The 12,042-nt window shown below is 50.0% G+C and overlaps 1 protein-coding gene across 5 annotated transcripts in view; it reads left to right on the top strand.

Annotated features, from left to right (window-relative positions):
• Positions 1 to 12,042, top strand: part of Kazn (kazrin, periplakin interacting protein) — a 921,379-nt gene that overhangs the window by 696,470 nt on the left and 212,867 nt on the right. The window lies entirely within an intron of this gene.

Genomic DNA, 12,042 nt, shown 5'->3' on the forward strand with positions numbered 1-12,042 from the left:
TCATTAAGCGACACGTGACTATAATTAGGGATCCTGGGTAAGTTACTCCTCCTGGCCTCTGTTTCCACATCTGCAAAATGGTCATTGTCACGTGGAGCTGTGAAGACACAGTAAAACAGTAGAGGGGAGCTTTGTTCAGAGTCTAACCCAATGATGCTGCGAAGATGTCAGCCACCACTATTCACTTATCAAAAACTAACAGTGCCAGTGATGGGCTGAAAGACCCTACTAACAGGCACTGGGTCACCTCATACACCAGGATGAGGCCTGGATATTTTCCACTTTACAAATGAGGAAACTGAGGAAACGGGGAAGTTAGGAAAACTGTCCAAGTCTCACAAGAGCACCAGACACGGGATGCAAACCCCTATGTACACCTCTGTCTATGCGGTCCTTTGCCCTCAGAGATCAGGGTTGCCTGCTCCATGCTTGGCCCTGAGACAGCAGAGCAGGCTGGGAAAGGAACAGAAAACATAGTCCTACCGTCACATAGCTTGGCTCTCCTGGTCGGGAGCTCACTGTTGCGTGAAACCCTTTGATTGTAGAGTAGAAATTAATTAGGTGGAATGGCAGCCAAACAGCAAAGCAGCCAGGAAACACCCTCTTCTCTGCGGAATCAACAGTCCTCAGAGGAGAGCTTAACTTCCCGGGTGAGGTCAGATGAATGGAGCCCCAGCAAGAGTAAAGGGCTGTTACTGCAAACCTCTGACGCTTGGTGGGGCTGTTTGTCACTGCAGCATAACATGGCCTACCCTGACCCTCTTACTACTGAGTTCTGTCTAAGCGTGCACCAGGCATTTGAAGAAAATGTGCAATGACTGTTTGTGGCGTTCAGGCAGCTTCCATCTGCTGCCTTGCCGGAGGGCTTGGGTGAAATGTCGCCCCTTCTGTCCACCTGCTCTGCATCTTGGAAGCTGTGCAGTCGCCTTTTCATGCTAGCCAGTGTGCGATGCCCTCACCAACTGAGTGCACGGCTCATAAAGGGTTAAGCTCCACACCCCCCCCTTAGACTATTAACACAGTCCACAGTAAATGACTGGAAACCTACTCCCAGGGTTGGGAGTAACTTCCACTCAGCTTTCAGAGGGCCCAGTCTGGCTGTTAACATGATCAGAAATGGCCCGGCCAGGTCTAGCTTTGCAATGGTGGCATTATTACCTCCTACACCATTTGCTTAAGCAGAGCGGCTTGGTGTGCACAAATCACCATCCTCCCTGATGGTGGGGTTCGCATTACAATGAACAGACGGCTTTGGCTTTTATACAGAAACCCCTGAAACTATTTTTCTCTGAAGAATAGTTTCCATAATTTTAAACTTTTTGCTAGGATTTGGCTGTTTTATGTGTATGGATGTTTTGCCTACATGTATGCCTGTGCACCACGTGGGTACAGTACCAAAGGAGGACATAAGAGGGCGCTGGATTTTCCTGGAGCAAAGGTACAGGATGGTTGTGAGCCACCGTGTGGATGCTGGGAACTGACCCTGGGTTCTCTGGACCAGCAACAGTTGCTCTTAGTTGCTGAGCGATCTTCCCAGTCTTAATTTTAACTTTTTGATTGTGCAAGTTAGCCTCATTTCTGGAACTGGACTCAGTATTTTACAGGAAGTCTTGGAGAGTCTGGTCAGAACTCCTTTCCTGAGCTTGTTTCCCCGTCTCGATGTGGTAATAAAGTGGGATTAGCTGATAGATACCCTCAAGGGCCATGTCAAAATTCTACATTGAGAAATCAGTGTCAGCTCATCGGTGGCCATAGTGAGGCTGCGAGCATGGGCACTCAAGCTGGGTATAGAAGAGCCTTCCAGCACTGGGGCATAGTGTGTCTGGGATGGAAGTTCAAAACACGCTGCATGGGAGACAGTGGAGTCTGAGCCAGCCCCAGATTTTCAACCCACATAAGAGCTGGAGCCCAATATCAGCTCTTATGAGACAGATCTCCTAGTCTGATGATAATGAAACCGAAAGCCACAGACTCCCCACCATCCTGCTCCCGGGTGTGAATCCATGGGCCTGGAAGCCTAAGTCTGTACAAACGTGACCGTGAATGGACAAGAAGCAAGGGGGTGCCAGCAACTCAGATGCTCATCAGTGGAGGAATGCTTACACAAAACGGTGTTTAAGTCGACGGAGTATTGTTCTCACATAAGAATGAGTGAAAGGCTAACCCATGCTGCCACGTGGGGTGAACCTGAAACACTAAACCAATCACAAAACACAACTTGTGAGACTCCACCTACAGGCAATGCCTAGAGAAAAAAAGTAGGTTGCTGGGACCTGGGGAGGAGGACAGAGGAAGGGCTGGTAGGTCCTTGCATTTTGGTGTGTATGTCTGGGGTGGGGGAAGGGAGAGGATTGAGATGCTGTGCACAGACTAGGAAGGAGGCTCGGTCGGTCAAGTGCTTGCAAGCATGCATAAGGGGCTGGGCTCAATCTCCAGAACCACATATGCCTGTAACCCCAAACTCTAGAGGTAAAGACAGGAAGATCAAAGCCAGCCTCAGGTACATAGCAAGTTCAAGGATAGCCTGGGCTACATAATACCCTGTCTCGAAATTAAAACTGTTCTATGCATAAGTAATATTTGTACATCTTAGTGAAGATAATGAAAACGAATGAGTTATACATTTTGAAAAGACAATTTTTGTAATTATTACTATTTGATCGGAGTAGATGAGAGGATTAGATAGATAGGCATTGCAGGGCACTTGTGGGGACCTCGGAGGACAACCTGCAGGAGTTGCAGCAGCGTCATTCCTGCTGTGTGGGATCCTGTGCCGAACAAAGAGGAGAACAGGGCTAAGCACAAGCATTCGTCTTCCTCCATTTCCTAACTAGGGATATGCTATGACCAGCTGCCTCACGGCCCTGCTACCATGCCTTCCCTGACCTGATAGACTGTGAACCCTCAAACTGTGAGCCAAAATAAGCCCTTCCTTCTCTAAGTTGCTTTGGTCCCTCATTTTCTCACAGTAACCAGGGAAGTGACTAATACAGCATTACTATTTACAGCCATCCTGCAGGCCACTCCATCTGATTCCCACATGTCTTGCACATGTCAAAATCTAGAGGTTCAGTGTAGAATCCCTTGCAACTAGCCACAGGCTTTCCTGTGATTCAGGTCATAGATAACAGGTGGTCTCGTGTGAGGTTGAAAAGGCACAACCTCTGCAGGCTGGCGTGTTCCTAAGCCAGTCAGTTCCTCTGTTCTCACTTGAGAATCATTGTGAGGCTGGAGAGTGGTTCTAGAAGCTACCAGTGGGTCCACTGTTCTGCTTCCCAGAGGCAGAGGTTTTTACTGACAGCAGCACGGGGTGGGGTGGAGTGCTGAAAGAGGCAGCCATGACTTCGGTGGCCCGTTCCAGTGCTGTGGCTTTGGGAGTCATCCTGAGAGTCTGGTTCTTCGTCCCTCCACACGATTGCACAACCTCTTCAATATCCCCTCATAAGAACCTCCCTGCTCAAACAGAGAAAAAGTCTGCCTTTGGAACTGGCCTGTGGTCTGGCAGTAAATAGACTCAGCATTTCTCAACTTCAGCACTGTTGACACTGGGAGCAGGGTCATCCTTGGCCCCTCCAACCAGATGCTAGGCGCCACCACCATCCTCTCCTGGAAATAACCTCTCTGGAAAGTCATTATTAATATTCCCCTGAGCTGAAAATCATCACTGAGATGGGAACCTTTTAGTCTGGAGAGTCATGGGTGCAGGGACCAGGAGACCTTAGAAGAGAGGGTGCCCTCCTTCCCTGACCACCTCTTTTAAGGCAGTACCCTATCCATGCATGTCTTTCTTCTTCTGTATCTTCCTGTATCATCTTTATGTTCTCCTGTCACCTGTCAGGGGGTTACACATGTATGTATGTGAGGATCAGAGGACATTCTTATGTGTTGGTTCAAGCCTTCCGCCTTGTTTGAGACAGGGGCTCTTGTTCACTGCTTTTATGTACCAGGCCAGCTAGCCTGTGAGCTTCTGGGAATTTTTGTCTCCCCCTCCCATAATGCCACAGAAGATCTGGGGTTACAGATGTTAACGGCCATACCCAGCTTTCCATGGGTTCTGGGGATTCAAACCCAGGTCCTCCTGCTTGCAAGTAAGTGCCTTACCCACTGAGACATCACTCTAGCCCTCTTGCTATTCCTTTGTGATCCTTCTCATCCTCTGGCTTTATGTTAGATGGTCTGTTAGCTTATTATTGCCTGTGCCTAGTCCCGGCTTGTAAGTCAAGAGCATCCCTGGCCCTGGCCCTGGACGGTGCGTGGCACACAGCAAGGCTTCAGCTTATGCTTATTGGATGAATGCATTAGATGGAAGTGTGGTCCAGCCATGTAATCTGATGTTATCAAGCACAGGTGTGTTGGGCTATAGACATAGCTATCCTGGAATATGTGTGGCCTGTGTGCTGCAAGTTGGACACGACTGGCAAAGACGTCCATCAGGGGTTCCCAAGAGAAGTGATTTCACAGGTACCCACTCTGGTCCAAATACCCAGATGGGCAGCTCCTGTTCTCACTCTCTCAAACTCAACAAAGAAGGAAGCTTGCGTGCAGGAAAGTCCAAGAGAGAGAGGCAGGATCCGCTGCAGGGTTTCCTGTCTCAAGCTGGATCCCCAGAGCCTCTATAAAGCTGGATATGGCCATGTACATCTGCAATCCCAGATCCCCTGTGTCATTTTGGGACATGGAGATAGAATTCCCAGAAGCTCACAGGTTAGCTAGCCCTGCACATAAAAGGGAACAAGAGTCCCTGTCTCAAACAAGGTGGAAGGCTAGGGCCAACACATATTCCCCTGTGGGGGAAATGTGAGCCTGCCCCTCCCCAGGATTCAAGGATGGTTTAAAGAAGCTGGGCTGCAGTGCAGCCATCACCCAGGAAGACTGGCTCAGGAGGAACCTGGTCTCCAGAGCTGAACCCAACAGAACAAATCAGGGGGGTGTTCTGGCACTCCTCTCAATATCCGGGCTGATTTGTCCCACGGAGGACCCAAGGCATCCAAGACCCCAGAGAATTTCTATCTTTCCCAGTCTGGAGAGCTAGGAAGCAGCTGTTCTTTGGTGGCCTCCAAACTATTTCTTTCCCTTTCCAGAAAGAAACCACAAACCCAGCCTCTCAACACCCATCCGTCCCTCCCTGAAAGCAGCTACGGGAACCACAGCCCCCAGGAATTCCCCCTACCCTGCTTCTTCACACAACTGTAAGAAAACTCTAGAACTGAACCAGATTCCAGCGGTGCCCGCCGTGGCCACAATCAGGGGTTCAGCTTTCTGTCCCGGTTCTCTGTGTTTACGCAACACAGTTCATTGTTTCCAACTGTGTGGAGCCCCTCTATAAATCAAGCCCCGGATCCTGACTCTCATTCCAGGGCAAACTCACAAGATGATTCTACACAAATAAATCACACGAGGGTGGGAATGTCAGAGAAGGAACAGAACCGTTCAGACTCGCATCCAGGGAATGAAGCTTTCCCAACTACTTGGCGATACCCGAGAGCGATTCTGTGCCTTCTGCAAGACCCTGCAGCAAACCAGGATTTTATATGACATCATTTTAAAGCTTAGTTGGCTGAGGATTAACATTTAGTGTGCTGTGGTTCCTTTTTGTGCTGTTTTTTTTTTCTTGTTTATTTGTGGAGCTGCTAAGGATGGGACCCAGGGTCCTTCCTGTAGCTAGTGCATGCTCTATGGCTGAGCAAGGCCCCCAGCTATGTTACACATACCATCATCAAATCTTCAACATCTTTTTTTTTTAATGTCATCGCTTTGAAGACATGTTTTGTTTCTAGTTTTTGGTTTGGTGTTTGTTTTTGTTTTGAATCAGGGTCTCATTATCCAGTAAATGTGTAAAGAGCTCATGAAATCCTGAGTGAATGGGCCCACCCATGTCATGGACCCTCAATGCCTCAGACCCATAGGATTGGCAAAACCTGCCTTGAATGAGAGGCTAAGGCAAGGGTATGGCCCTCCGCTGGTCAGAGTACAAGCATCTATGAAGAGTTGGCCATTGTGTGCAAAAACTACATAGGGAGTTAGAGGCCAGCCAAGGATCCAGGAGACCATGTCTCAATATATATGGAGTTAGAAGAAACTCCATTTTCCCTTGGAAACATCCAGCCTCTCCTTGGGATATTCAGACAGTTATGCTTGGAAGGTATTTGTCTCCCAGGGAGAGCCAGGCCCCACTGTCCACCTTGTATAAATTCACAGCTGGCTCCGGGACTGCAGATGGCACAGTCTTGGAGAGAGAAGGCCAGGAGAGGTTTCAATCCCCTTCCACCCTGGGTGGATTTCCTTCTCCAGCTCCTGTAGTAGCTGTGCCTACTCCTTTATGCACAGGACACACACCCCTGTCCCCAGCTGGTCTGCAGTGAAGGTACAATAAGAACACTTACAAAGAAAACGGAAGTCCAAGTTCTGGGATTGTCTTTCTAGTCCACCTCACATTCCTTGCCTGAGCCTGGGTGTCGCCCCAATGAGGTCTTAGCTGCCCATGCAGACAGCCCAAGTTTGGCTCTCTGAAAGAAATGGAATGCTCTGGGAAATTCAAACCATCTTAGGAAACTCAAACACTGCCTTCTTTTTAATGGCCTTTCTGGGCCTGTTTCTGAAGGTACGCCCTGTCAGCGAAGCCAACCAAACGTCTACATTAGTTTGCTGAGTCGGAAGGGCTGGTACTTGGAGCTGACTCAGATCTGAGTACTGGTTTGGATTTCTGCTGCTCTGTCTGAGAGAAAGTCCTGGAGGCCGCTGTAGACCTCAGACAACTCACTAACGATAGGCCTTTAGTGGAGAAGAAATGCATTCTGGGTTGCCACACTGGAACTCAGACACCATGTTGGAAGGGAATCCCAGCAGCCCACAGGGGACCACAGTGAGAGAGTCTCAGCTGACAGCCAGGTGACAGAGATGTCTGGCAAGTGTGTCTTCCAGCCACTGAGTGGAGCTAGGACACACACACACACACCCATCCAACTCGGAAGCTTGAGAGTAAAATCCATCAGCAGTTGTTTTCTAGGGAGCTCCGGGGGGGTGGATTCTGTAGTGATGGCTCAGAGGTGACAGGGTTCGGGAGTGACTAGGCCACAGCCCACTGTGTTTATGGTGCTGTGTATCCCATCAGACATGGGAAGCACACACTCCATCAAGGCCCTGATGTCCAAGGCAGGTTTTCTCTGGAGCTGAGGTGACCAGAGTCTGTGGGGGCTAGAGCACAAATGTGGCAATCCCATTAATGGCTGTGTCTTTTCTGATCCCCACTGCCAGCCTCTGCCAGGTCTTCAGACCACAGGAGGCTGGTCTCCCTGTCTAGGAAGAGAAGCTGCTGATAATTGGGCCAGCCTGGTCTGGTCAGGGACAGAGAGTATGAATCCCACTGTCAGGGCCCCACACTTGTTCCTTCTAAAGCCTCTTGAGCCAGCAGACCACCATGGAGTGAGGTGTATTCCTGGGGAGTCATTCACCCCCAGCAGTGAGCCCGACTTTCAGCCGCCTGTGTCACATGTCAGCTTGTGAGACAGGGGCTGACAACATGGGAACTGTTTAGACCATTCTCCCTGCAGCAGTAAAATCCCAGAGCGAGGTTCTGCAGGTCACTGAAAGGGTCACACACCACAGGCTGAGGCCACAACAATGAGTTACACAACCACTGAAGCTTTCTGTTGAGCAGGAAGCCATTCCAGGTGCTGGGCACAGTCCAAAGCACCTGATAGGACCACTGTGGTCACCCAGAATTGAGGGGGTTTAACAAAATGTGCCATGGACACGGGCGGCCCTGCTGTCTCTACTGTGGGGCATGTTCAAGGTATGCTTTCTTGGGAGGAAAGAGGTGCCAGTACAGTGTTGGGGGATGCACATGTACCTATATGTCCATGTATGGAGATGCCAGAGGTCAGCCTCACGTGTGGTGTGTGTGTGTGTGTGTGTGTGTGTGTGTGTGTGTGTGTGTGTGTTTCTTCAGAAGTTACTCACAGTGTTTATTGAGACAGGGTCTCTCGCTGAGGCCAGTGCTCACCAGGTAGGCTAGGCTGGCTGGCCAGTGAATCCCAGGCATCCTCCTGTCTCCACCTCCACAGCACTGGGGTAACAAGCATGTGCCACCAAGCCCAGCTTTTGGCATGAGTTCTGGGGATCAGCTCCTGTCTTCGAGATGGCATGTCAAGCACTTTGCTAACGGAACCAGCTCCCCAGGCCCCTGTTTGCAACACACTTGACAATACTAGGAATGATAGTCTTCTAGCAACTCTCTGAAATTGATCTTAGGGTCTCCATGATGACAAAAGTAGAAGCCCAGAAGGTTTTGGATTAATTGTAGTGGATTCAGAGGGGAGGGGTATGAGTGCATGTGAGAAGCAAGAAAACGAGTCACTTTCTGACTCCCGGGGACACTGAAACCACTTCAGCATGCTACTGAAAGTAAACTGGAGCGTCTGAACACATACTGGGCCCTTCCCGGCCCAGCAGGGGCTGGCAGGACATGGCAGTGATGTGTCATTCAAGGCAGACAGCGAAGACTGCGCAGGGCTTGAAGGACTGCGCTCAGCTCAGCATCAGGCAGGAGTGTGGAAGCAGACAGCTACAGCTGCCGTTACCATGGTCTCCAGTCCTGACAGATGAGGGCTAGAAGCTGCCGGCCTTGGAGCCTGTGGGCCCAGAGCCTAGAGCTTAAAGTGTCAGGGCAGCCCTACAGCTCCCTACAATACTCTTGGGCAGGTTGGCTGGTTAGTACCTATTCTTCCTCCAAAATGTTGCTACTGATACAACCTTGGAGAGGAGACTTGTAAATCCTGTGAGATTCATGAGCTTCCCGGGCCCTGTGGGTTTTATTTATTTCCTAAGCCTTGTATGTTTCCTTGTTTGAGTCTTAGCCAGTCTTCCTCCAGGAATAAATGGTTCTACAAATGCCATCACCAAGTCAACACTGGTGTCTGGTCTAAAGCATCCCATGCACATATGGCCCAAGGTCTGTGTGCAGGAGCCCTGGGGCCTCCACTATCCTCTGCTGAAGCTCTGTATTTGGCTGTGGTCCTGATGTTGACCAGCCACATCGTCATCTAGAGGTGAGGTTGGGGAAGAGTCCTCGCGTCTTCAAGTTGTTATCAGAGTTTTCTGAGGAAGGATCCTGCACTGTGCTGATTGACATCTGAAGACCACACTCGGGTTCTAGAAGCTTCCCTCAAGGTCCTGTCTTGTAGGTATCCTGCATCCCTGTTGACTTCAAGGTGCTAGCAAATAGGATGCCTCCAGGTAGACACCAGACAGGACATGGATGGAAAGGTCAGAGTGATAGTACATGATGACAGAGAAGCAGCATGTGTAAATAGCTAAATATATACACAGACCACAGAGACAGATAGTTAGGGATATGCCTTGATGTTAGAGATGAAAGAGCCATGCCTAGATACATAAATGTGCCTCTGTGCATGATGGAGGTAAGATTGTAGCAGATTCAATCAGGTGTCCTGCCCTCCCCACCCTTACAGAGAAGCCTACAACGCAGCATGTGACCACAGGGGAAGGACATGGAAGCTGTTGGATTCCACTCGTCCCCAGCACCTTAAGAACTGAGAAGTAAGGCTGAGGTCTGGAGAGGCAATTTGCATGAGCTCCAGTGGCTAGCCAGTGGCTATGTCGGGGTTTTGGCGGACACCTTCCTGCCTTGAGTGGGTGTTACTCTGTCCCATCGGTGCAGTGAGTCCACAGCCCTGGCTGAACCCTGCCAAGGACCCGCTTGCTAATGCTGGCTGTTGCTTCAGAAGACCCAGAGTCTCCTCTGTGATAGCATGTTTTGTGCACATAACAGACTTGCTTAAAGTGCATCTAGGAGGAGCCTTTGCCTCCGAGAAGGCAAAGGCTGGCTCTGTTAAGGCGTGGCTGTAACCATCTTTGGACTCTTGATCAAGTTTGTTTTCTCTGCCAAGTAAAAAATTAAAAGGCAGGGAAAACCTCAGCCATAGCTATCGGAAATAGGGAACAAAGTTACCACAATAAAGTGACACATGCACCTGTCCACACACGGGCACACACACAGAGAGCAAGGCACACTGGGAGAAAGAATCCCTACAGAGTGGAGAAGGGATTCAGGAAAAAAAATTTTTTTTTCCCCAGAAGACTGTAAGTGCTACATGTTTCTGGCAGCCAGGATGAGTCCTCTCCCCTCATTTCAGATGGGCCAGTTTAGACCAAGAAAAACACTGACCAACTCACAGCCTGTGTCCAGTACCTGTCCAAACAGTTCAGCAAGAGGGAGCCCATGGAGAGAGTAAAGAACCCTGCAGAGTCTTGTGTGCTGTGTGAAGGGGCAGGCGGAAGTCTGCCATCTTGTTTACTCATGGCCTCTTTCTCTGTCAGGATGCTGTTCTGACCCTCATGACCACAGCCCAGTGTCCAGACGGGTTTGGGGCCTGCTCTCATAACTCTGTAAAACAGTCACTTTGCTGAGCATGCTGAGACATGCCTGCCATCCCAGCACTCAGGAGGCTGAGCGGGAGGATCCTGAGTTTGGGACCAGCCAGGTCTGCAGAGCATGGCTTCAGAAATCAAAACTGTGTAGCAAGTTGTTTGAACCTTCAACAAGACTCCTCAAGCTGGGCTGTATGCCACATGTGCAGAGAGGACGGAGGTGATTCTGTCCTCTCTGCAGCTTTTGCAGACATGTCCTTTCTTTTGGTCCCAGGCTCTAAAACAATGGCTGCCTCATAGTTCATGCCCAGGGATATTTACAGAGGCAGGTCCTGCTAGCAGCCATGCCTTTCTCTCTTCTCTCTGCACTATACGTGTGTGTGTGTGTGTGTGTGTGTGTGTGTGTGTGTGTGTGTGTGTGTGAACATGGCTAAGGAGAGAGCTCAGTCAATAAAGTGCTTGGGGATCTGAGTTCAGATTCCCGGCACCCATGTAAAAGGTTGGGCATGTCAGCTCATGCACAGGTTACCCCGGAGACAAGCAGATCCCCAGGCCTTGCTGGGTAGCCAGTCTAGCTGTGTTGGTGGGCTCCAGGTTCAGTGAGAGACCATGTCTCAAAATATAGGTGGAGAGCAATCAAAGAAAGCTCTGGATGTTGCTTTCTGGCTTCTCCAATGCTTGTAGACATATGCAAACAGTAATCGGCCAGGAGGTTCTCAAGGTAGCTGGAGAAACATCACGTCCTCCACGCCTGACTGCAGGGGCCCTGAACACGGGCCTGAAGCCTCTGCTCCTCTCCTTTAGAACAGAACTTTGCATTTCTAAATCAGAGGGAAGGAAGGCTGTAATTATTAAAATTGTGTATACAGAAGAATTCAGCCTTTCATTGAAGGTGTCCTGATGACCCTTCAGCAACTGCTCGGGAAGATGATAGGGCTTGGAGCAATTACGCCGCCCGTCAGATCGCAGGCATGAGCGATCCTGTCCGTGCTCCGGGCTGGAACGGCCTCTCCACATTGCTCATGCACAGCTGTTTCATTTTAAATATCTTGGCAGAAAGCTGCTGAAGGGGCTGTGTGGGCCAGCCCGGCTGCAGGAGCTTAACTCCTTCCTTGCGGAGCGTCATCGTTTCTTCCCGTCCCTCTGTCCTCCTGCCTTCACTGCTGTGCGGAGAGGACTTTGAGCATCGTGCTCCGGTGGGTGTTTGAACTCAGCCCTGTATCTGAAAATCAACTTCCCCCACCCCACCCCCTCCAAATTGTACATGAAGCTGGGAAGACGGATCAGCCTGTGAAGTATTTGTCTCCCAAGCATGAGGGCCATGGTTTCAGGTTTCCAGACCCCACATCATCTCAGCAAGGAGGCCAGAACAGTGAGGCGTGGGTTCAGGAAGGACTCTGCCTTAATATATAAGATGCAGGGGTGAACAACAAAGATATTCAGTGTCAACCTCAGGCCTCCGTGGGTATTGGCACACACATGCACACACACACACACACACACACACTACATACATATGCAAAGAAAAATTGTACGTTAATGGCACACCATGTGTGTGTGTGTGTGTGTGGAGTACTAGTAGTTAATTGAGCTTGGAGCTGATGGCTGCACCTCCCTAAGTCCCCAGGACCAGAGGCAAGGGCCCTTTATCAG

This window comes from Meriones unguiculatus, chromosome 3 (assembly GCF_030254825.1).
Source record: "Meriones unguiculatus strain TT.TT164.6M chromosome 3, Bangor_MerUng_6.1, whole genome shotgun sequence".
Classification (NCBI taxonomy): domain Eukaryota; kingdom Metazoa; phylum Chordata; class Mammalia; order Rodentia; family Muridae; genus Meriones; species Meriones unguiculatus.